Consider the following 22,617-nt stretch of genomic DNA (forward strand, 5'->3'; position numbering starts at 1 on the left):
CGCCCCTTTTATTGAGGATGCATCGGATGTATAGAGTTAATATAACTAGAGTAAGCTACTTTTGTCTTCCAAGATGGTGTCCCCATTCATTTCTATGAAAAGTGCTCAGTGGCGCAGTGAGGCAAGCGAGAGCGCGAGACTGGACGCGGCCATGTTTCCACTTACGTGTCTTCCTGTCTAGCTTTAAACAGTGGCTCTTTTTTTCCCTAGCTCCGAGAGCTCATGTAAATCGGCTATCGGCCAATGTGATTTTTTTGTGCTCGTGCCCTGTTAGTATCCGCGAGCACATTTGCAGGCAACTTTCATTGACTAAGCAAATAAATGGGTTGGTAGTTTACCCATTTCGGATTGGTTTCAAATTTAACAAAAATCGGGAAAAATTATTCTATGAAAAAGCTAGTAGTATGAGCCAGGTTCGAGAATCAAACAAAAATTATTGGGGGAGATAGTTTTGTAAATGTTGAATGGAGTTAATAGAATAAAAACGACTGGAAGAGTCGGAAACCTAACCGTACATGCAACACCACCTACATCCACCGGGGCCGTTGCTTCAAGCCGAGGGGCGAGGGGTGGGGGCTTGATCGGATGGTGACTTGACCAGCGAGAACGCTTCTGATTTCACAGAAGTCATTGCAAGATGTCAAGCGAGGCGGACAAACCTCACAACTGCAATTTTTAACTTTTCATATTTCAGCTAAATGGTACGTGTAAATCAGCATCTGAATTAAAATGTGACGAGAAATAGGCAGTTCAGTCGCTGAAAATGTTCTTATTTTATTGATGAAACGGCTAATTTGTAAATTTGCTCCTACTTGTCGATAACCTAGCATCTCAGTGCAGTGCAGACACTAGTTAACATTAGGTACTGTAAGTTAGCAAGGGCTACAGAAAACATAAAATTACAGGTAGAGGGACCATTTTGTGGACCATTTCGTCCTTGCGTCCTTGCAAGACCATTCTCGCAAGGACGATGGCAAGAACTTTCTTCAAAAGAATGTACTTGCGTTCTCAGCGTTCTTCGGATTGATAAACGGCCTATGTTCGAACAGGAGCTGTTCGGTCCAATCAAATTGTCAGGGCGGGCTTTATAAGATGATGGACAGATGATCAACAGTAATGTAATCAACCAGGTCACCAAAGAGCGCTTGGATTTTTAACAAACAACCTATCACGTTGCTCTGATTGTAGGTCTATCCAATTTAGCGAAGAGACATTTTTTTCCGGATTCGGTTGAAACACGCCCCATACTCACAGCCCAACGGAGCGGTTTCAGACTCATATTCTGACTAGAATTATGAGTATGACAACGTCAGGCTACATGTTCCCTGCCCTTTGCCATAATGTGCAACGTAACACATGCGCTATGCCTATATGTGCAGTTAATAACACAGACAAACATGTATTCTTTGGTGATACTGGCTGATACTAAAATGTTTAAAAATACAGTTATGAAATTGAAACAGATTAATTTGTGTTTCTTCAGATTGCATTGCAGTAGACCCCATAAAGTTATCCTACAAGTGATAGGACATGCTTTGAATTCATAAGATTTACAGTGTTGGGGACCGCGACCCGACCCCCGGACAAGTGGCAGATGACGACGACGTGTTAGGGACAGATCAGATGGTCAGAACTTGAGACTTGACTTGGACTTCCAAAAAAGGACTTGTGAACTTCTCTGTACCACGATCATCTCAAGAACTGGGCACTCTTCAAAGTTCATATTCTGCATGTGTTCTCTTTATAACCCAACAGAGTGCAGTCCCGCGATTAACGTTGTTTGGATAAGCATTTCAACATAAAATAATGAAATAATTTGCCTCCAGTTTGGCTTGCTCTCTTCGCGTCCCAACCCCTTCACACTGATTAGTCCTCTGGTCTGCAGCAAGTTTCCTACGAATATATTGAAAACCGGGCACTTTGCAAAGTTAATATTGTGTATGTGTCCTGGCTTGTATGTGTCCTTTTTATAAACCTTAAGTGTTGCCTTGATCGTTTCTTATTATGTTTTACATGTCTATTTCCTGCACAATTAATGACCCTGAGGTAAGATTACAACGATCTATAAGAAATCTTTTTAAACAATTTTCTATAATAATAACACTATCTGCATGGGGATTGACAGTACATAGTTGTCCAGATTGTTCATTTCTCCACATCTCACTCTGTCAGTCAGGTACTATATCTAAATATATCAAACATAAAAATCCCTAGAGAGAAGTATTTTAAAGGAACACATTACATTGTAAATGCTGCTCTTATGAATTGCAATTGGATGTGTTCAAAATGCACTCTGTAATGGATGCATTATGTCTTTCAGCTTTCTGGGGACTAGGATATTGTTATCTACATGAAAGAGCTGCAGGAAAAGATCTCAATAGAATTGCTTCCCTTTTTAGATTCTGGCGATGGTAAAGTAGCTTCGCCCAGGGGGTCACAAGAATGAAAGTCAGCAGCCCACACTGAGGTCTGAGGCTTCCCTTTTCCCACATGGCCATTGCAAATGACAATAGCACATTACAAAAGCACAAATGTATGGATATCCACGTGTTAAGATTGCACAGATTTCAACCAAGCTCTGTTGAGAATTTTGACGAGTTGCTTGTTGTCTTTTGATCAGATCTATTATCTCACTCCAAATGCCCTCCAAAGTCGCAGCATAGAAGTGTCAAGGATTCAAAGCCAAAAAATGAAATATGCATCACTGAAAATTAAACAAAGAACAAAAGAAAAATTGTCAGTCAAGAAGGATGAAATGGTATAGGCATATTGGCTATCTAAAACCAGCTGTTTACAGGGTTACCATTATTATGTCATAAAGTAGAGTAGAGCACAAAGGTTGACGTGGCAGATGTGTACCAGTAGGCACAGGGATTGTTGTTCCCCTGCTGGACCTTACATGCTTCAGAATGTACTTGCTACAATGAGGCCCTTGTCCAATGCAGACACAGCTTGCAATGAAAAAGGCCACTGAGGTACAATATGAAAAGCTTATTTTCCCTTGTAAACTCTCCCAACATTACCAATAAACTAAAATGTCTGTTAATATCTGACACTATTTGTGTTTTCGTGACAAGTAATATTTCCACTAATACATGAACTTTCCCAAAGTGAAAATGCAACTGAAATTGACAACAACACTAAATTACTTTGGAAGACAATTCAAATATGGTGGGATGATGCACCTACTACCTATTGTCACCAATTCATGACAGGCATTGTAGACAAATCTGGTGCTCAAACAAAGAAAGTAATAAAAAACAAATTTGAAAGTTCCTGGGAAACAGCTGATAAATCGATGAGCACCTTATTGCTGTCATGTGCACATTTAGAGATAAGCAATGGAGCAGATAAAGGAAACTTTTTGTAAGGCCTTGACACTGTTGGTTGTGGCATTTGTAGATAATGTCAACTCATAAGCTTGGCTGGTTGTACAGTACATTCTTTACATTAGTGATTTGGAAAATCTGTTTTAATCCAAGGCTGCCAGCAGTTTTGTTCACATTTTACCTTACAGGAGCAAAGGATGATATATAGTAATTTGATAAAAAGCTTATAAAAGAGAGAAGACAAACTATCAAACTGTACATAACAAATTATATCTATGATAATGGACTGATCTTCGCCATAGTAGTTTTTAGTAGTAGTTTTTTCCAGGCCTGACTACCCTGTAGTAGAAGCTCCAGTAACCTTCCGAGAAACAATTATATTTACCAATTATTTCCTCCTCTGAGACAAAGAGCAGTGAAATTGCATTGGATATTGACGGAACTGTGTGTTGTTTCTATGAACGCTCTTGCTGTCAGGTTATTGATGTGAAGTCTACACAGAGCTTTGTAGAAATAAAGGAGGGCGATTATAGGCCTAGTTTAAAATAGAACCATGAAAGTCATAAAACTGAATTGTGAAGCCCAGTTGAGAAAATATATGATGTGTCAATAATGGATTTATATTGAAATGTTAATTGCCTGAACTCATTTAAAATTGATTATTGGAAACCATCTCTGAATAAAGATAACTAAAGATAAGGTATTTGATCGTTCAAGTGTATTGTGGTGGCTTTTCCAGGAAGAAGGAGGGACATGAGACAATCCTTGATTCCGAAACTGCCATAAATGAGCAAAACTGGTTCAGACGGGAAACCCTTGTGTTAGTTGTCAATCCTGTACAATCATATTTACTCCTTGTCTCTCCGTTGTCACGTGACAGGGAGCTAACTAGCACGTAAAATAAATCTATAACATAAAATCTTTTGTTGTGTTGCTCCTTACTTTTTAAAGTAAAAATGTTAATTTTTAAGCCCTGCAAGGTGTCCTCAACATCATTGGTAGAGAGCTCAGATATCCATCATTCCTCCTGACAGACTGAGTAAAGACAGAACTAAGGGTGGAGGCTTGGGTGGTGAGGGGATAACAATTGGAAAATGATGAGCATTGTAATGCACTTACTTAGCGCCAATGTCACAAGAGCTTGAGTTCCAGGTCTAAAATAGACCAACCTGTTAACAATGGTGGAATATTTAGGATGTGAGAACTTCTAAAAGGGCTTTTTAATTGGTATTAACATTTATATTACTAATTATTCATTGAGTTCATATTTTATTTGTTATTAGCGATCAGATTTTGAAGGGAAGTGGCCACAGAATAATAAGGACTGTCTTTTTTCCAAACTCTTCTCATCAGGATACATTTCCTAGTTCACAGATGGGGTTTTGAGTGAGCGCTGTGTTGTTTCTTTAAGACAGAAAATCTGGAGTGGAGGAGGGAGAAACAATGGAGAGCCAATGAGGAGGTGACTGCACAGAAACAGATTGTGACACTTTAGTAAGGAGAGTTGGGCTGTGCAAGAGCGGGAGATGAAAGGGGGAGGGGGGGGGGAGTGAACGATGGCGACAACGGTAAAGAGAGAGAGAGCGAGGGAAAACAAAAAACAACAAGGCAACCGAATATCATTGTGATAAGTGTTTATGGCACTTTTTGGAGAGCCAATTATCGGTTTCTGTTTGAGTCATGAAAATCCTTTAGAATAGTGGCGTGCACACAGAGCGTCGGCAGGTTTCCTCTCACACAGAGACAGGCTGACAGGGACGTGTGTGGTAGGCAGGGAGGAATGCCTCTCCCTTGGATTGGTACAGTACGTCCAATGTTGTTCATACCCAGAACAACCAACTTGCTGTGAGCATGGCATTTTATGTTGTCGTTTTTTGCATTCCTAGTCTGTCAATCTCTCTCTCTCTCTCTCGCTCTCTTTGTCTCTCGCTCTCTCTCTCTGTCTCTATCTTTCACTCACTCCCTTTTTCTGTCTCTTTCTAGACCTTTCCATTTCCAAAATTCTGTTTCTTCTGTGTCTTTCTGCTGCTCACTCTCCTGGCCATCTTGTACAGTATGTCTCTCATTCTTGCTGTAACTGTCTCCCATCCATGTCGACTCTGTTCCTATCTCTCGCCTCCTCTCTCCCTGCATGCTGGCGTGGCAGAGAGTTGCTTCCTGCCTAGTGCATGCAGGATCTGTGAAAATGTCTGTGGTCTGACGGAAGTGACACATTTTAAATGGAGGCAGCCCATGCTGTTGCAGACAAAGCTGCAGTGATGAGCTGTTTTCCATAATAAACACATTTCCAGTCATACCTGAAAGACCCCCAAATCTCATACCCTCACAATATAGGCTAGTGATATGTGGCTACTTAGAACAGCTCAAGCCTTTTTTTTACAATATGAGGCAGTAAATAATGATACCCCCCAAGAAAGTTAGTGGAATTGTCATATACATTCTTACATTGTATGAAGGAGCAGAAGTAAAAACATTGGTGGCATTGTCAAGGCTTGTGTCAGTGTAATGATTGCTTGGCATTACATCCTGCCATTTCAAAGTTGATCCACTGCGTGCTGGCCTCAAGAATGGTGGGATTCTTGATACAGCCTGTAGATGGGACTAATTGAAGGGGGTCGTTGCCAAGATGTGGAGGGTCAGCTGATCTGCTTGGAGTTGAAGGAGATTTATGACCCCCCAGAACAAAGCCCTGTCTGCAGTGGGACTATAAACTATAAATCAGTAAGAACTGGGTCATATTGGGTCAGTGCTCCTCTGCTCACTGTAAACTGGTTCTGTTTTTCAGGGGCACATTTTACATGGTTTCATGAAAAACTGGTCTATCCACCCAATCTTCTTTACAGTGAGAGCAAATAACATCTTAGACATAGATTATGTTACTATGCTTTGGCATCGCTCACTGAAACACCGTCAGCACATTTGTTTGGAATCCCGTCAATCAGTATTTATTTTATTTTAATTGACACAAGGTTGTTAGTATTCCCTACTGACTGTAACTTACTAGCTCACCTTAGTACACCATCATGTATGATTAGTAGAATGTGGGTAGTAGTACATGTTGTAAATTACCAGTACATTTATGGCCAGACACAGATAAATAATCTATGCCAAGTGTCGTTGCTGAGGAGAAAAGACGTATCTTTATTTGTGTCCATATTGTTGCTTAAAGAGGCATCGCTGTGTTACTGGAAATCAATCACATGCAAATTCCTACAGTGGAAAGGAAATGCCTCTAAACATCTGAAGTGCCCTAATGAAACTGCCAAAGAACAGTTGGGATTTTTTGATGTAGTACTTATCATAACATGGATGATAATTTACTCATACATAGACAGTAAGAATGCTATATATCATGTCAGTGTAAATGTGACAATTACATGTGAAATGTCCTTTTGGCAACATTTAGTTCAGTCTGCTTCACTTGAGCTACAGTATAAACCATAGATTCATTTCATAATTCAGTCACATAGATTTTATTTTGTATATTTTTTTTCAATTCAAATGCTCCACAGAATGAGACGGCTTCAATGACCTTTCTAAGTTAAATGTTAATTTATACACTGAATGAAAAGAGATATGGTTACAGAATTCCAAGCACTCTGCAGCTGTGGTTGTTTATATGTGGATTATGTACAGTTCACTGGTTGATAAGCACCCATATTGTGAAGTCCCAGTGGTTATGATTTGGTTATTGGTGGGTGAAGAATACAAATGGCCAAATCAACTCTCCTGGATCTGATGTTATTAGCTGTAGATATTGCGGTCTGGTCTAGAGAGGTCGACTCAGAACAGTTAGTCATTCAGAGTGCACCAGGAAAAGGCTCTGGACTTGGTTTTGAGGCCAGGGCTGTTAAGTACCATTATTGTTTTATAATGCCCATCACAAAACCCTGATGTCTTTTTAAGATAGTACTAACTGCCCTGCAAATGAGGAGAAGAAGAGGGTATGATTTGTTCTGTGGCTATACAGTACACATGTATAAAAAGGATAAATGTGACAGATTCATTTAAGAATGGTTTTAGGTTTATAATATTGTTTCAGTTGCTGTTTCTTTTCACTATGCTGTCCTTGCAGCATAATTTTGTGTGCTTCTGTAGAGGAGTATGGTGCTAATTCCCATACATTCTCTTTCTTTAAGTAGCAAGAATAGCTGAATAAAGCTTCCCTCACAAATTTGAATTAGATGCAACTAGGTGCTATTGATCACACATACTTGTAAGAGACAGAAAAGAGTTGTTGACATGTTATTGTTTTTGCAACCAACCAAATTTTGTCAGGAAACATTTTTCCCATGATGCTTATTAACAAAACCTACTTCGTTTTTAAGGCTCCTTGAAGTCTTATTGTCCTGAGTAGTGTCTCTGCTTAAAATGCTATCCTTGATGGTTCTCCTTCTACGTAAAGTAGTGCATCAAACTGAAATAAGCCTCTTGGTCAACATGTCATTTTCCGATGAGGCTGTTTCGATTCAATCAAAAATGTTTTGTGTTCATCTTTAATCTTCACGTCACTTTGAAGCCATGGATAGGGCTTGATATACATGACTTTATAATCTATGTTTATGCTGTCCTGGGGTTAGGCTGTCTCAATGCTGTCCACTACAGATTATTTTCTTTATCCGTGGCACTCTCTCCCTATTGTCTCCTGAGTGGGAAAGGGAGTATAGTGGGACCAGGGAAGAATGCATGGGTGGTAAAGGCGAGTGCTGAGGTGGACCAGAAAGATTAGCGGGGAAATTGACACTGACAAATCTCATCCATTAAGACTTCATGGGAGGCAGGTAGAGGAAGAAGAGGAGGCAGGAGGAAGAAACCTTTGATTCCTGCCGGCACTATTTAAGAAAGCAAAACCAGCCGTGTCCACAGCTTGTGAGATAAAGAATCCAGGTGTACCGAGACTCTTCATCTGACTAATGTGTTTACAGCCAGAATAATGAATAGAGTGAAGGAAACAAGAGAGAGAGTAATTAATTTGAGCTGTTCATGCTAAATAACAAAGCAAATATGTGCAAAACTGTTTTATTTCCCGTTGGAGCTAGATTTTCTCTCTCGTCTCCTTTAATTAGGTACAACCAGCCTTCCTCAGAGGAGGACCTGGTTATTGTTCTGTCTGCAGTAGCTTTTTAGAAATGTTCTGAGGGTGCTTGTTATGACATTTTGTTAATTTGATGGTAAATATGAACTTCCACAAAACAAATCCCTCAATAATCCGCCGATAACTAAAGAAAGGCGGGGAGTTCATATAGGGTGCAGAAATTCATCATTTTTAATATGTTGTATACCCTTCCTCAAGAAACTCAAAGTTAAAAACAAGGAAGTTCTTCTTTTTGCCTCTTTGTTCTTTAGGTTTGTGGGGCATTGCACATGCATAACACTCACAATTGTTTAGCAAATACAGTGTTTATGGGGTGCAGTGATTCATCAACAATAATAAACATAACAGCAGAGTTTATTTTGCTTCAGTAGATGTTGGGCCTGTCAACCTACCAAGGGCAGCAAAAACATGTCCAGCAACATGTTTGTGGCCTGCCAGGGGCATGTTATCAAAACACACTCTTCTATTTAGCCAATTATGTATTTTATAAGAGATTGCAAGGACAAATAGACACGTTTTCACCTCATTTAATGGTTGTTGTTCAAGTGAATTGTCCAATTAAAAAAACATATTGGTTTCCAAACAGGTGGAACATTTCTGTTGGATTTTATAATTGCAAAATGTTGCTAATAAAAGTGTTATTTTTCCAATTTCATTCAATGTACATAAACTAAATGAACAAGATATTAAATAGATGAGCCGTTTTGACAAAATAACCAAGTCCAATGTTCAGGGTGTACCTGATTTATTTCAGACAATGAAGTCGTTTTCCTGAAAAGAAACCGTGCGCTCACTGTTGCTTAGCAACGTAGTAGTGCACGTAACTTGATGTGCCTTGTGTCTTGCCAGGGAGACCTCCAAGCTACATTGAAAGTTGTCTTCATTGTTATTTAATGATAAGTTTGGCATATGGGAGTGTCCTGCCTGTAAGGAAATGATGAGTTGCTGATGAAAAGGATTAAAAAGTAAAGGAGGCAGATTGTTGTAAATTGTACCACTGTACTTTCTTTCTACCTGTTTTAAGAAACTTTATGTTGACATGGATCATGATGTCCACCCTCATTGATCCTATCCTTGTGTAGTGCATGTATATAGCCATATTTGTAATGATGAGGAAACAATGTCCAATTCATAATGCGCGTGTGTTTTGGGGCTGGGGTAGGCTATGTGTTGTCGATGTGTGTGCATGTAAATTCTGTTTGCATATTCATAACCGAATGCCTATTAAGACAGTTTTTCACACAGACCATTAAATTCATCACACTTATATTTTTGGTGGTTCATCAACGAGACAAGCTGTTAAATATTCATGGTTGCCTCGTGTTCTTAAAATAAGACTCATTAGCACCCTCAGCCTTCCCAAGTCTTTTTTGTCTTAGAACTTGTCACAGTCAAAGTGTAACACAAATATGTTATTCATCTCTCAGAATATACTGCACATCCAGTATTTTTTGTGTGGGTTGCAAACTTGCTTAAAATCCTTTGACAATCGGTCTTTTTAGGAAGAAAATACTGGTTAAAAAGAAAATAAGATAAGATAAGACTTGTACTTCAGTACAAGTCCAAGCATCCCGGCACAGACACGTCAACTTTCGGGATCCTACATTGTAACGTTTGTTCAAAGTTCATAGCATGTGCAGACCGCTCCTTTAACTCATGTGTGTTGCTTATAATTGCCATTCTTGAAAATATTCCTAAATATGTATATAAAATATGTTTTTACTTATAAATGGATATATTTTTTGCATTTTACAGCTTTTTAGAGAATGGGACAATTAAAGATACAGTAAATGCAGGGAAAGAGAGGGGATGTCATGCAGGAAATGGGCTGGAATCGAACCCTGGCCCCAGCAGTAAGGCCTTAGCCCACATGGTATGTGGTCTACTCAGTGAGCCACCGGCTGCACCAGAGTCTTTATATGGGTTTTGTAGTACATGTAGTTTATACATTATTCAAATTTCAAGAGGAAACATCTTGGCGGACTACATTGACCCTAATGTGCTTTTTTGTTCAGTGGTACAGGGAACATCTGTAATTAATTTTAGATCTCACAGGCAAGCAGGGATTAAGTGTATTTGCCACCTATGGGTTAATACCCCTACCATGGGTATATTGTAATGGTAAATTTACCTATCTGCAATGTTTAAATATTAGAACTTACCGTCAGAACAAAAATAAGAAAAACAATCCTATCAAAAACGAAAGGGTTTTTCATTATTTCTGCTTGGACAACTAAAAACCAAAAAATAGCATAATAGCAGGGCAATAAAGCTTATCCTAGTCAGATCTGCCTCAACCTAGACCTGCTCAGCCACTGCGGAAGTCTCTCTAAGACCACTCCAGAGCAAAAATATTAAAAATATTATTTGATCTGCTAAATATGTTTGTCTCTGTTGTCAAAGACAACATTTATGGCAACACTTTCCATAAGGTTACGTTCAAAACCATGTAGCTACCTAGCAACACTTATAATAACAGCAATGAGGTTACATAAGAACTGTTATGTTGTTGCACTATCGTTTAGTGTTGCAAGTTGTTGATGCAAGCGAAATTGGTTAGGAAAGGTTAGGTTTCCAAGAGTAAGTGGATGCTAACATTGGAATTGTTTTGGTAACACAGTCTTCAACTACTGCTTTACAACACTCACTTACCCCTTACACCTCTCCCAAATATGTTTTTTTTACACTTTTGTAATAACCTATACTGCTAACATTTAATACCATTTAATTATATAGCAATTAATATGTACCAACAATATTTGTACATGATAGTTAATCTAACCTAATGTAAAGTGTTGCCACATCTGCTGTATTTACACCTGACAGACTGTAAACGTATTTGCTATGAATGACTTATTACTTATCTACATACATTTTTTTATGTACTCCATATAGATTTTCGATTTTGGAATGTCGTATTTTAAGGTTTGACACTACAAAGGACATTTAGGGCTACTGGCAACATTTTTGAATCTCATTTATACAACTAGGCTGTTTTCAAATTTTTTGTTGTAAAGTGGGCCTATATTCATGTTCATTTTACAAATACCATACACACCATTTTGACGCTGACCTGAGGTTTGTCTCTCTGTTTGGTCTGATTTTTTTCAGAAATGTGTGCTCAGCAGGGCATTTTATCTCTTTTACTGGCCTGGTCCACCCATGGGCAAGCCATTAACGTCCACTTTATAACAGCTTTTATATTTTATGACCTACTTCATCAAACTTTCATAGTCTCCGCTTTGCTAGTCTCTGTTTTTAGAGCAAAGTTATGTCCAAATTGAGAGTTCTACCTGGATCTTTGAGTGATTGGCCCTGACTGAAGACTATATTTAGCAGTGCACCAGGAGAAAACACTTAATTCCTTTGACTATTGTTCAAATTCAGCTTGGGCTAAACTTGTGTGTCCAAGCCAATACTCCTTTTGACATTGAAGTAAGCATGGCACTTTCAGATACATTTCATGGAACATCATCAGCAGCACTGGAAAATGGTTTCATGAAGCTCTGTGTGATTGTAAGGAAGTTACAAAGCTGGGAGCTGCAGTTAGAGGGCAACAGGCCGGGTGCCAGCAGAGTCTCTGTTAGTGCTTTTTGCGGGCACGGCAGGCAACTGGCTGCTGTGCCAAACTACAGTGTGTCTGGGGTAATAGGCTGCCCTTAGATTGCTGGGGCCTGTCTAGGGTCTGGGAATGGAGATTAGCCTGTGCCCAAACTGATATGTAGCAGACAGGCACACGTGCTGATAGAAAACTGGAAGGGAGGGAAGGCTGGGGAAAAGTGATATGAAGGACCAATACAGCTCGAATGCCTGGATATCCACATATTGGAAGGAGGAAGACACTGATACCACAGTTCGCATTGGAATTGTTGAAGAGAAACACACTCTGGCATGGCTAGCAGATTTTCTGCATGGTGGTGAAGGCATCAATAGGGACAGTGTCTTTCTTTGAGATCCAAAAGGCAAATATTGAGATAAACCTCATTGTTAATAATAGACACACTTAGTTGGTTTGACGTTTTTCTGAAAACAGTAAAAAGCTATAGTTAGCTTAAACGCAGTGTGAAATTGTGTGGTCAGCAAAATACCCAATCACTCTTGCTCTTCACTGCAATCATGATTTCCTTTTCTCCCATATATCCACCTGTCATTGCTTCCTGTGACTCGTTTGGCACGTTTATGTTATCATCACAACATTCCTGAGTAGGGTCACCCATAAATCTGAATAACGGTTTGAAATGAAAGGCCTTTATATTGTATGTGGCAGACGGGACATATAAAATAGAGACTTCCCTAAGGGAATGCAGGAGAATGGCTGTTAAATGATCTGGCCTCCTGCAGGACAAGGCAGCACTCAATCACTGGAGACAAGCCTAGCCCGGAGGGAATAAGGAAATATATTACGCCATTGAGAAGAGAGGAAGAAAATATGAGGCAAACAAGGTCCCCTCCGTTTCCTGTCATCCCTGCCATCCCCTTCCATCCTCCATCCCAATTAATTGTCTACTGTATGTGGAGTCATAACAGGGTTTATTACTACCGCAAATGCTGTCCACAGCCAGAGACCTGCAGTTTCTGTCATGGGTGACATTATGAACCCAGTAAAAATGTGGCAATCAGGATCATTGATTGTGATTGTTTAATTGGGAGTGTCTTATGGTCAGCTGACGCCATCAGCCTGGCACTGTCACTTTTTTTCACTGTTGCAACACTAGTGTGCTATACATTAAGTAATAAATGGAATTGTGGGTTGGATGTTTCTTGATAACTAAAAGTGACAATTAAACAATTCGTAGAAATTCGAAAGCTTTAATATGTTCTTGTGGGTTTCACTCATGCAAGATTGCAGCTAAACTTTCAGATCCAGCCTGTTCTACACCTTTTAATTGCAATGTTGTTTTCCTGTTATGCCATGCTTTGTTTGAAAGCCCTGATTACAGAACTACATTTTTCTTATTTTTTCCTTCCAGAAAAATGCATTAGCTCTGACTAGCAAGCAAACTCTGTTCTGCTATGCTCTGTTCTGCACTGTTCTAACCTGCTCTGCTCTTAGATCCTGTTCTCTGCATTAACCAGTCTTCTGTGTGGCATTGGGACCTGAGCTGATGTTCTGTGATGGAATGATCAGTTCGACTTTAGGTTTCGCAGGTCTTTCTGTTCCACCACCACACCACCTTTCGGAGTCACGCCACTGCTCTCTGCACTTTGGCTTCCCAAAGCGAGGCAACTTTTCCGCCTCCCAGTATCCAGCTGTGGGGTGATTGAAACAAGAGTGAGCTCTTGTCAAGGCTCCAGCCACCATGTAATTGAATTCTTCCACGTTTTGCAGGAGTGCACCAAAGCATAGCCCTGGAAAGAGGGTATATACACTCAGCACTCAAAGACAAAGCCCAGATTCGCACACAACAAACACAGAGGGGTGTTTCCACATACTGCTTTTAGACGCAATATCGTTGCAATGAAAAACGGGAAATCAACCATTGAAAAGCACTCGAAAGTTGGTTTGGAAAGTATGCCTCTTATGTTTCAGTGATCGGGTGCCTGGAGTCAAATCGCCTCTCCAATTCTTTGTGGATAAGTACAGTAGACAAGGTTTCCATTCTGTTGTAGGATATTCTGTTGGCTTGAGCCTTGGAACTAGTGGTAGCATATGATGTTTACGCAACAGTATACATTTTTCTTAAAACTTAACTTTCTATTCAAAAAGACAGTTTGAAGTCAAAACTGGATTAAATTGTCAAGGCCGGTTTAAGGCATGGCACTTCTTGAAATCTAAGAGGCAAACTGTCAAAGCCAGAACCAAAAAGCACTCCTCTTTGTGTGTAGTCACTGTGGATATATGTGTAATAAATGGAGCTCCCTTGGATATGGTTTCCATCTGAAGGTCAATGGGTTTAGCTTGAGTGCATCCCTTACTGCTTGGATCCCCAGGCATGTTGGTGCCAATGTACTCTACTTTACTTTACTAACGTCCTTTCCATCATACACAGGACAAGGCACTCAGATTCTCTGATTAGTATTTTCTAGCAACTATAAGATATATTCAACACTTGTATCAGTACATCAGTATATTAGGCAACACAAAAGGTATAAAGGATTGCCCACAGAGCCATATTTTGGACATTAGTTATATTTAATGTGCTACGCTGAAGTGCACATTTCTATTCTGTTAAAACAATTTATTGGTCTGGATGCCTTTTGTCGGAATCAAAGGTATGTTATCCAAACACCATATGTGTGCATACCCCGTCAAAGTACTTAGCTTAACTCTGTGTTGCTTATGTTGCTTGCCAAGCCTTGGATAAGATGTTGGAACTAAATGTATTGAAGGGATTACATACCTTATTTATATGTACTTTTTTGAGCAGCCAAGTAATAAATTGTGTTCCATAGGGATCAGATCAGATAAGTAGGGTTTGCCAAAACAGTGGCCGCTTCCACATAGATGGTCAAAGATAGAAACCAATGCTGTAATTAGGGTTGGTTTGGTCAGTCCCAGGGTCTTTAAAGGACTGGGTTATGCACTGAGATGGCACCTAACAATTGTCAGCTCTATAACAATGGCTATAGTACAGATGAGCCTTCTGAGAAGCAAACCTTATCTTAGCCTTAGTAGTTTAAAAAGTGAAAGGAATTTACATCTCAACAGCCTTTAGAAAATAACACTAGTGGAGAAAGCAACTGAAACTGGACAACCACAAAATAAGTAACGCCGCTTGGCCCTCAGAATTGTCCCCCTCCCACCCACAGCTTTATATCATATGAGCCAGCAGTTACAAAGTGTATTGATAACACCGGGAAATGAAAGCAGGAAGAGTAGGAAGAAATAGAGAGGGAGATAGCGACAGCCTATGGGCAGTGAACACCCTTGTAAAACCCGTTGTCTGCCTTGTCTAGTGGTGCCAAAAGCTGATTCCAGCAGCCTGTGCCACTTGAGCTCTCTGTAAAGCCTTGTTACAGTATGCCTCTTGGATTTTAGCCTGTAGTGTTGTTCCCTAGAAGACTGCTGAGCACGTACTGCTTTATAAAGAGCTCTCCCAGTTATCCAGTGGGGTGGGGTGGGAAAAACACCTCAGAGCCCACCACAGCAGTTGGCGCTGGAGAGTACTTCATAGTGGAAACTGTTGACTCTGCAGAGCAAGATATTTTTCCTAGATAAGATTTTCCTAGATAATTTACCTTGGGTTGGTTTCTATGATTTAAAAGATTTTGTTATATTTCATTATCAGGGGTAGAAACTTTAGCCTATGTTTTAAGGTTTACAGTAAATAGGACTTATGCTGTATTGCTTAGATTATATTCAAACACATTTACTGTAGCTTTGAAACTTGATTGTAGGAAAAATCCAAACATTTAGCATGTCACAAATATGGAGCATCACGCGGTAAGCCTACATTTGGTGGTATCATTTTCTGAGTGGCTTTTGTGAATGAAGTGGCATCATGGGAGACAATTTAATTTTGCTATCACACACACACTCTCCCACAAAGCCATGAGTATGTCCTTGTAATGCACACGCCAGTAATGGAGAATTTAATTGTCTGGGGAAGAGATAAACAAAAGAGATTACTGTGCGTTATTGGTTAACCTATAAAAGTGGCAAGTGTATTTATCAGTCTCTTAGCTGGCAGGCGCCAACATATAGTGACCTTCAATAGATCCTGGATAAAATGTAGACTGTTTTATGATTTGACAAAATACAGTCAACCTTTTGTAGTATAGCCTAGAGGTTTCTCTGGACATTTATTGTATGTGGACTAAAAGACGCCTGTTGAAAAGTTGTTTCGGTAGCTTGATGTGTATCGAAAATTCAAAAATGTTCATTTCATATGAACATTTTAGGATTTCATACTATGTCCTGGGATCTCAGACACTTTGTTTTAAAAGAAGGCTGCTTCAGGCCAGCTCCAGGTCCAGCTTTACAAATGTCAGACATGTTATTTATCGCCTCCATATTTAATGAGGACTCACCCTGAGAAACAGATGGTGCATTAGCTGTAATAAACTAAAGCTGACTTCAGTGATTTTGAGAGAGAATACAAAATTAAGCAGTTAAGCTTCACTGTTCAACATCACTGTTGAGGGGGCGGGGTTGAAGGTTTTTAATGTGCAGAGTGCATGTTCTTGGCTGGTGGCAAACAGACCCCTTTAATAACTTTCGACAGCTTCGTATTGCCTCTGGAGAAGCTTTGTATATTGATGCAGAGAACAGACATTACTGTAAGCTCTGACCCCTTTGTTAGCGGCGCCAGCACTAAAGTTGCTGAGTGAGTGCTTCACATTGAACTCTGCTTTATTGTTACGCTCAGCAGAAGTGTTTCCAATGCACACATACAGGCTGAAGCATACAGTTTCGTATTCACTTAAGTGTGTGTACACCCACACAGTCATTCAGTGTACTAACAGACATAGCAAGGTGCACTGCACATCCGTGGTTATTCAAATTCACTTTGGAGTTACATCCTGTGTTATGGATGTTGCCCAGAACAAATCCATGTGACCCCGAATAAAATCATATTCATGTCATCTTCTGACTGAGGCAGAGATCAAGCCTTCATCTCAGCTTTCAAAATGACTATAAAGAACCCAGATGGTTTACTATCATGCTCTCTGTAATGGCTTCAATGGCTTGGCTAGGCAAATAATGTAACCAAGTTGTCATCCTACAAAACATTTTTTTTTTACACGTTTTGCGAATTCTTCCGATTGCTTAACCTCAGCAGGGAAACAGTGTGTGCTGATTCTCCATGTCACCCTCCTGTCTCTATGGACCCCGAATGGGAAATGGTGGCAGCTGTTAATGGCAGAGCGAGCACTGACGCTCCCCGGTCTGCATCTAATGATAATGATTAGAGGAACGAAACAAAGACTTGTTTAGTTGGCACTAAATGTCTGTGCACAGTGGATTGAACACAGCTGAGTTCTAGAGGGCCTCTGGTAAACAACTCCAGGGGAGGGGGTCGCGGGAATGACATCCCAGTTCAGTGGTATGCTTACAGTTGCAAGAAAATTGGTTTTCAACCTGGCGGTCAGTATTCAAAAATTATTCAGTCCATCTTTACAATCCGTGTTTTTCTTACGGCACACAAAAACGTCCACAAACGTTGTCAAGTTTGCATGTTTACTGACCTTTGTTGATTTGATATCCTTCAGTCATCTAAGGATTCCATTCAATCCCAGAGTACTTAAAGGCAGAGTCTGGTCCAAAGTATAACTTCAGTTGCATCAGCTTGGATGAGTGACAGCTAATGAGGCAGTAGTAAGATGCTGATGGGTTGCAGGTTTCATAAAGGCAAGAAGTATGTACTGCAGCCAAGGGGGGGGGGTTCTCCTCCAAAAACGAAGTTCTCTAGAGAAGGGAGACTGCCATTTGAATGAAAGGGAGAAAACTGGTGGAAACACGGAGAATATCACTAATAAAAATAAAAACTGCTAAGTGATGCGGGAAACCCCTGAAATGTCGTTACATTGATACGTTGATACTACCTATAAACATTTGATATATTTCTGTTAAAGTTTTCTAATGAATTCCAAAATATGTTTTCATAAGTTCACTATTAAAATAAAGATACTGTTTACACATAAACCCTGAAAACCTTACTTTACTATGAACGCATATGGGCCAAATGAAATGTAGAAATATGCACAGCCACAATATCGGCATTCTAACTTGTAGACAACAGGCTTTGAGAGGCATCCTCTGTCTGCTTGCTCAAATGCAAACATCACTGTTAAGAACTAGGGGGGAGGTCTTAACAAGCAAAAATAAACTCCCTAGAGACGGGCTAGGAGAATAAGAGACTGAGAAAGAGGGAGAGAGGGAGAGAAAGTAGATCACCGCAGTGTGTTCATTGGGACGAATGAATGAATAAATTGAAGGTGATGGCGACGCTGGCGATCCTCACAGCAGTGAGACATTATTGATTTCTAAAGAGAAAATGCATTATTTATGCGCCCAGGGAACTCTCTCTCCTTTTCCCTCTCTCGCCCTTTCTCTCTTTCTCTCCTTTTCCCTTCCTCTCTCTCTGCGGCTGTTAGCTACCAGAAAGCACTCTGGAGTAAAATCCGATCTACATCAGGGCCAGCATTACCATGTCTGGAACCAGTCAACACACACTTTGGTTAGCACTGAAGGTATGTCTCGTCCGCCAGGCTGTGAATAAGCATTTGCATTTGAGGTAGCACGTGACTCAAATTGACATGTGTCAGGGATCCCTGCACTTTTCAGGTGTCATTGTCTAGTAGTTCCAAAGAGTTTCAAAAGTGAATATTTGATAAAGGAGAACATTTCTCTCTTCTGGAAATACTGTATATAATGCAGTGCATTTACTTACCTATAATATACTTTGTGTGTGTTTTGCATGCTTGTGTATTTGAAGATGCTGTGTTGCAAGGGGGAGTATATCACTTTGGCACTGAGCGATAGCGCTGCAAAGTTATCAGCTCTTTTCATTTCTGGGCTGACACTCTGGGTGAAAGATTTTTAGGTGAGGTGCGGAGTTGTGGATTAAAGATTATATCAAAGTCCCGCGAATAGGTATAGTGCTTCTGCGGAGGTGATGGAGAGAGATAGCAGAGGTAGCCCCATTTCCCGGTGATAGGCAGAGACTACAGCCAAGTTTATCACGAAGTACAGGGAAACAGTGTCGGATCAAGATGGTGGCTAGGTGTGTGGCATAGTGTGCCTCAATGACATATAGAATGGATGACTTTGATTCTCAAGGACATGGAGAGTAGCATGATGCCATTACTTGAACAAGATGATGTAATTGCCTTGAGATTTGCTGACGTTTAGAACCCTTTATTCTGCAACTTTAAATGGCCTTTAATACAGTATAACAAAAAACAATTACAGATCAAATGAAATCTAATTTTATTTATATAGCACATTTCATACTAGGAGGCAATGAATGAATACTAAATCATAACAAACATTACATGTTATACAAACAAAGATTAATTAATAAATGAATAAATAATTTAAATAAATACAACATTTTACAATGAATGGTTGGCAGATATTACAAAACACTTTAAAATATTGGACTAACAAGAGGCCTATACAGTGCTTACCTGCCTAAATGGGCCATATTACCTGAAACACCATAGGACACAAACAGCATTTTTGAACACAAAAAACATGATGGAAGTTGGAAGAGGACAACCGCAACACAAAGTAGCCTAACCTGTGACAACTCTGCTTCTGAATCTGAAAGGCAGGGAAGGTGGTCTGTCCATTGGGCACACATAGACATATTAGTGCCATGACCACCATGGAGGAAATCTCTTTTTTATTTTGAGGAGCTTGGCTTACAGACAGAGAAGAAATGTGTTCCTCTCGAATGGCCATATCCAACAATCGCTTAGCAATGAGAAGATTAAGTGCACACATTAATCCAGGAGTCAGAGCAATCTTGTAATCCACTCAGTATGCTAATTGCTTGTTCTTTTCCTGCAAAGAGGTTTACAGGCCATTAAATGGCGCTGTGCAGTTGACAAAGGATCGCCAGTGTGTTTCCTCACCCACTCGTTCTTGGTCTTTCATTGCCTCTCAAATTTCTTACTTGGATAGGAGCTGTTGCACACCCACACGGTCTGCATTATTTCTTTTATCAAAAGACAATATACAGATTTGAAGTCAGATGGAGACTTCTACAGCAATTCTAAAGCCATATCCAGATATCAAAATATATTGCTAGACTTGTAATAGATTGCCACTCAGTTTTTTTTTTTTTAAACCTCAATAGACATGGGTTATCATTATAAAAATTGTTAAAGAAGCAATTATATTTTATATGGCAGTTCTACAGTTTCCTTCCCCATGTTCAAATCGGATATTTGCTAACCCCTATCAGAAATAGAACCCTCGTTTGTAGAAATGATGTTCGAGCCTTTAGACACTAGGTTCAACTGAGCAGTTTTTCACTACATACCACAAAAGTATTTCGTAACATATGGCCTTCTTTGACAGCCCTACAAGTAAATAATAGAAAGGGAACTGAGTGCTATTGTCTTCCTTAGTCAATCCCACACACTTTCTCTCTCCTGCGGCCCTCCTCCTAGCCTTTTCTCAGGAGGCTCTCGCCAAGGTAAAGTGCAGCTCTTTGCATCACTGCCTAGGTTGCCCCCCCCCCCCCCCCCCGCAAGTGGCCTCTGTGGTAGCGACATGATTGATGTTGTTTCAAACCTGGTTCTGTACTACACTGATACAACAGCCTTGTCAAAACAAACCGACAGCCAGTGTAAGGAGATGAAGATAGTTGCAGATAATTAGAAGATTTGTGCTCGGCATTGGCTGGTGCCACCTGCCAAGAAACGGGGCTGTGACGGATGACACAAACAGACAATGTCGGCGTGTAGCTTGACTGCAAAATGTGCGCGGTAATGACCGGAGTGTGTTTTTTTGGACGCTCGCTAATGAGCGTGGCCATTAAGCGTAAATAGCATTTTAACAACCTGGGGAGTTCTGGAGGGTGAACGTTTTGGCAAAACTCTGCTTGCTGTAGGTAGCGAATATGGCAACCTGACTCAGAAGAGGTCCTGTCACACCCCAGCCTTCAAGTTATATCCAGTCTTTCAAAGTGTGTTGACTTGAGGGACCTCGTCGTGTCAAGAAGTGTGCTTGTGTAACCGGTGTTGTCACGTTGCCCGTGGGTAGGGCTGCCTTTAAGTCTGCCCACAATGTGGCGCGAACTCGATGACCACCTCATATTCGCAATAGTGATACAGTCAGACCAACAACTATCAGCATATGAGTGTGACGTGTCCTTCTTGTTTAGGCAGCCTTCTTTCAGTCTTTGCGATGCAGTGCTAGTCACTGTGACTTTGGCTTGTCTCCTGAGATGGGTAGAGGTTTTGTTGAGGGTCTGGGGCCCGGGTTCAAGGCCCGGTTGGGTTTTGTGTGGGTGACTGCTCCCAATATTGAGCAACCGTTAAACAAATATCCACTGTTGTAGGTTGAGAGAACCAAAGAAGAAGAAAATGGATAACCATTTACTGCACTAAAATGACATTGGCAGTTAGGTTATAGGGTTTTGATCCATGACTTTCATGTCTGTTGTGTTGAGTGATGGGAAAGGTATGCATACGGATAAAAAACACAATGAGAAAATGTTATCCACTTAAATGAAAAATGTGATGCCATTGGTGAGTTTGGGGAGACCTCTTTAATACCTTTAGCCTGGCAGTGGTATTTTCCAAAAAGTTAGCTATAAGCCAACTCATTTTCATGAGCACTTACCACACAGTAAGCCTTATATTATAGACTGAATCATGCACATGCTCCAGTCAAGCAAAGCACCCGTTAAACAGGGCCGGCAGAGAGCCAATGCCTTGCAAAATGAGGTCATCCCTGCACATCTTTTGATCCTTCCATTCTTCATTGGGGAGGCAAGTGGCGTATCGAGGGATCTATCATAGCGACCAGCTTTGAGTCCCCAAAATTACAAACAAACTAAAGACGGGAGGATCGATAGAATGTGTCTCAGCGAATGATGAACTGGCACTTCTGGAAGAAAATCAATCCCTCTCTCTCTCTCTCTCTCTCTCTCTCTCTCTCTCTCTCTCTCTCTCTCTCTCTCTCTCTCTCTCTCTCTCTCTCTCTCTCACATACACACATGCTTTCTCTCTTTTTTATCTCTTACCCCGGGTCCTAAAAACTGTCCACACGTAAAGCCACAACGCAGTATTGTTTTATTTTCTTTGTGTGCGTGCGTGGACGGGCTTCTTTACTAACACAATGTTTTTTTTTCTTCATTTAGGATTGAAGACTACTGCCACTTTGATCTGTTAGGGCGCCAACCAATAATGGCCCAAAGGATAAGCAGTAGAAGTAAGTGCTTTTGGATAGATTTACTGGCCCAAGCCCTGTACCTGTTGACACTGGCGAGTCCCATGCAATGTTGTTTTAAATCATATGTACCCAATTCATCAATGCATAAATGAAATGGGTAATACATTGGGTTACTCATTGGTTAAGAGAACATTAGATCAGTGACCATGTACCGGGTTATGTCTGTGATATGTGTTTTGAGACAACTATTTGGTCTGATAAAAACTCTTCTCTGAGGAAAAAGAGTTGTGCATAAAGCCTAATTTACGTTGGTATCTGCATGTGGTAGTATGTTATGATATGTGCTATGAACCATATGATTGTCAGTGTGTGTGTGCATGTTTGTGTGCATGCTAATTTTA

At 40.3% G+C, this 22,617-nt stretch overlaps 1 protein-coding gene across 5 annotated transcripts in view; it reads left to right on the top strand.

Annotated features, from left to right (window-relative positions):
- mgat4c (mgat4 family member C) overlaps nucleotides 1-22,617 on the top strand; it is a 62,607-nt gene that overhangs the window by 6,082 nt on the left and 33,908 nt on the right. For 2 of the 5 annotated variants that reach the window (XM_047050834.1, XM_047050832.1), the window contains exons 1-2: nucleotides 4,880-5,174; nucleotides 22,185-22,255. The gene's annotated coding sequence lies outside the window, so the exon portion shown is untranslated. Of the gene's footprint in view, nucleotides 1-4,879; nucleotides 5,175-22,184; nucleotides 22,256-22,617 lie in introns of those variants that run through there. The other 3 variants (XM_047050833.1, XM_047050835.1, XM_047050836.1) reach the window with 2 other exon arrangements.

This window comes from Hypomesus transpacificus, unplaced genomic scaffold, assembly GCF_021917145.1.
Source record: "Hypomesus transpacificus isolate Combined female unplaced genomic scaffold, fHypTra1 scaffold_129, whole genome shotgun sequence".
NCBI classification, from domain to species: Eukaryota; Metazoa; Chordata; class Actinopteri; order Osmeriformes; family Osmeridae; genus Hypomesus; species Hypomesus transpacificus.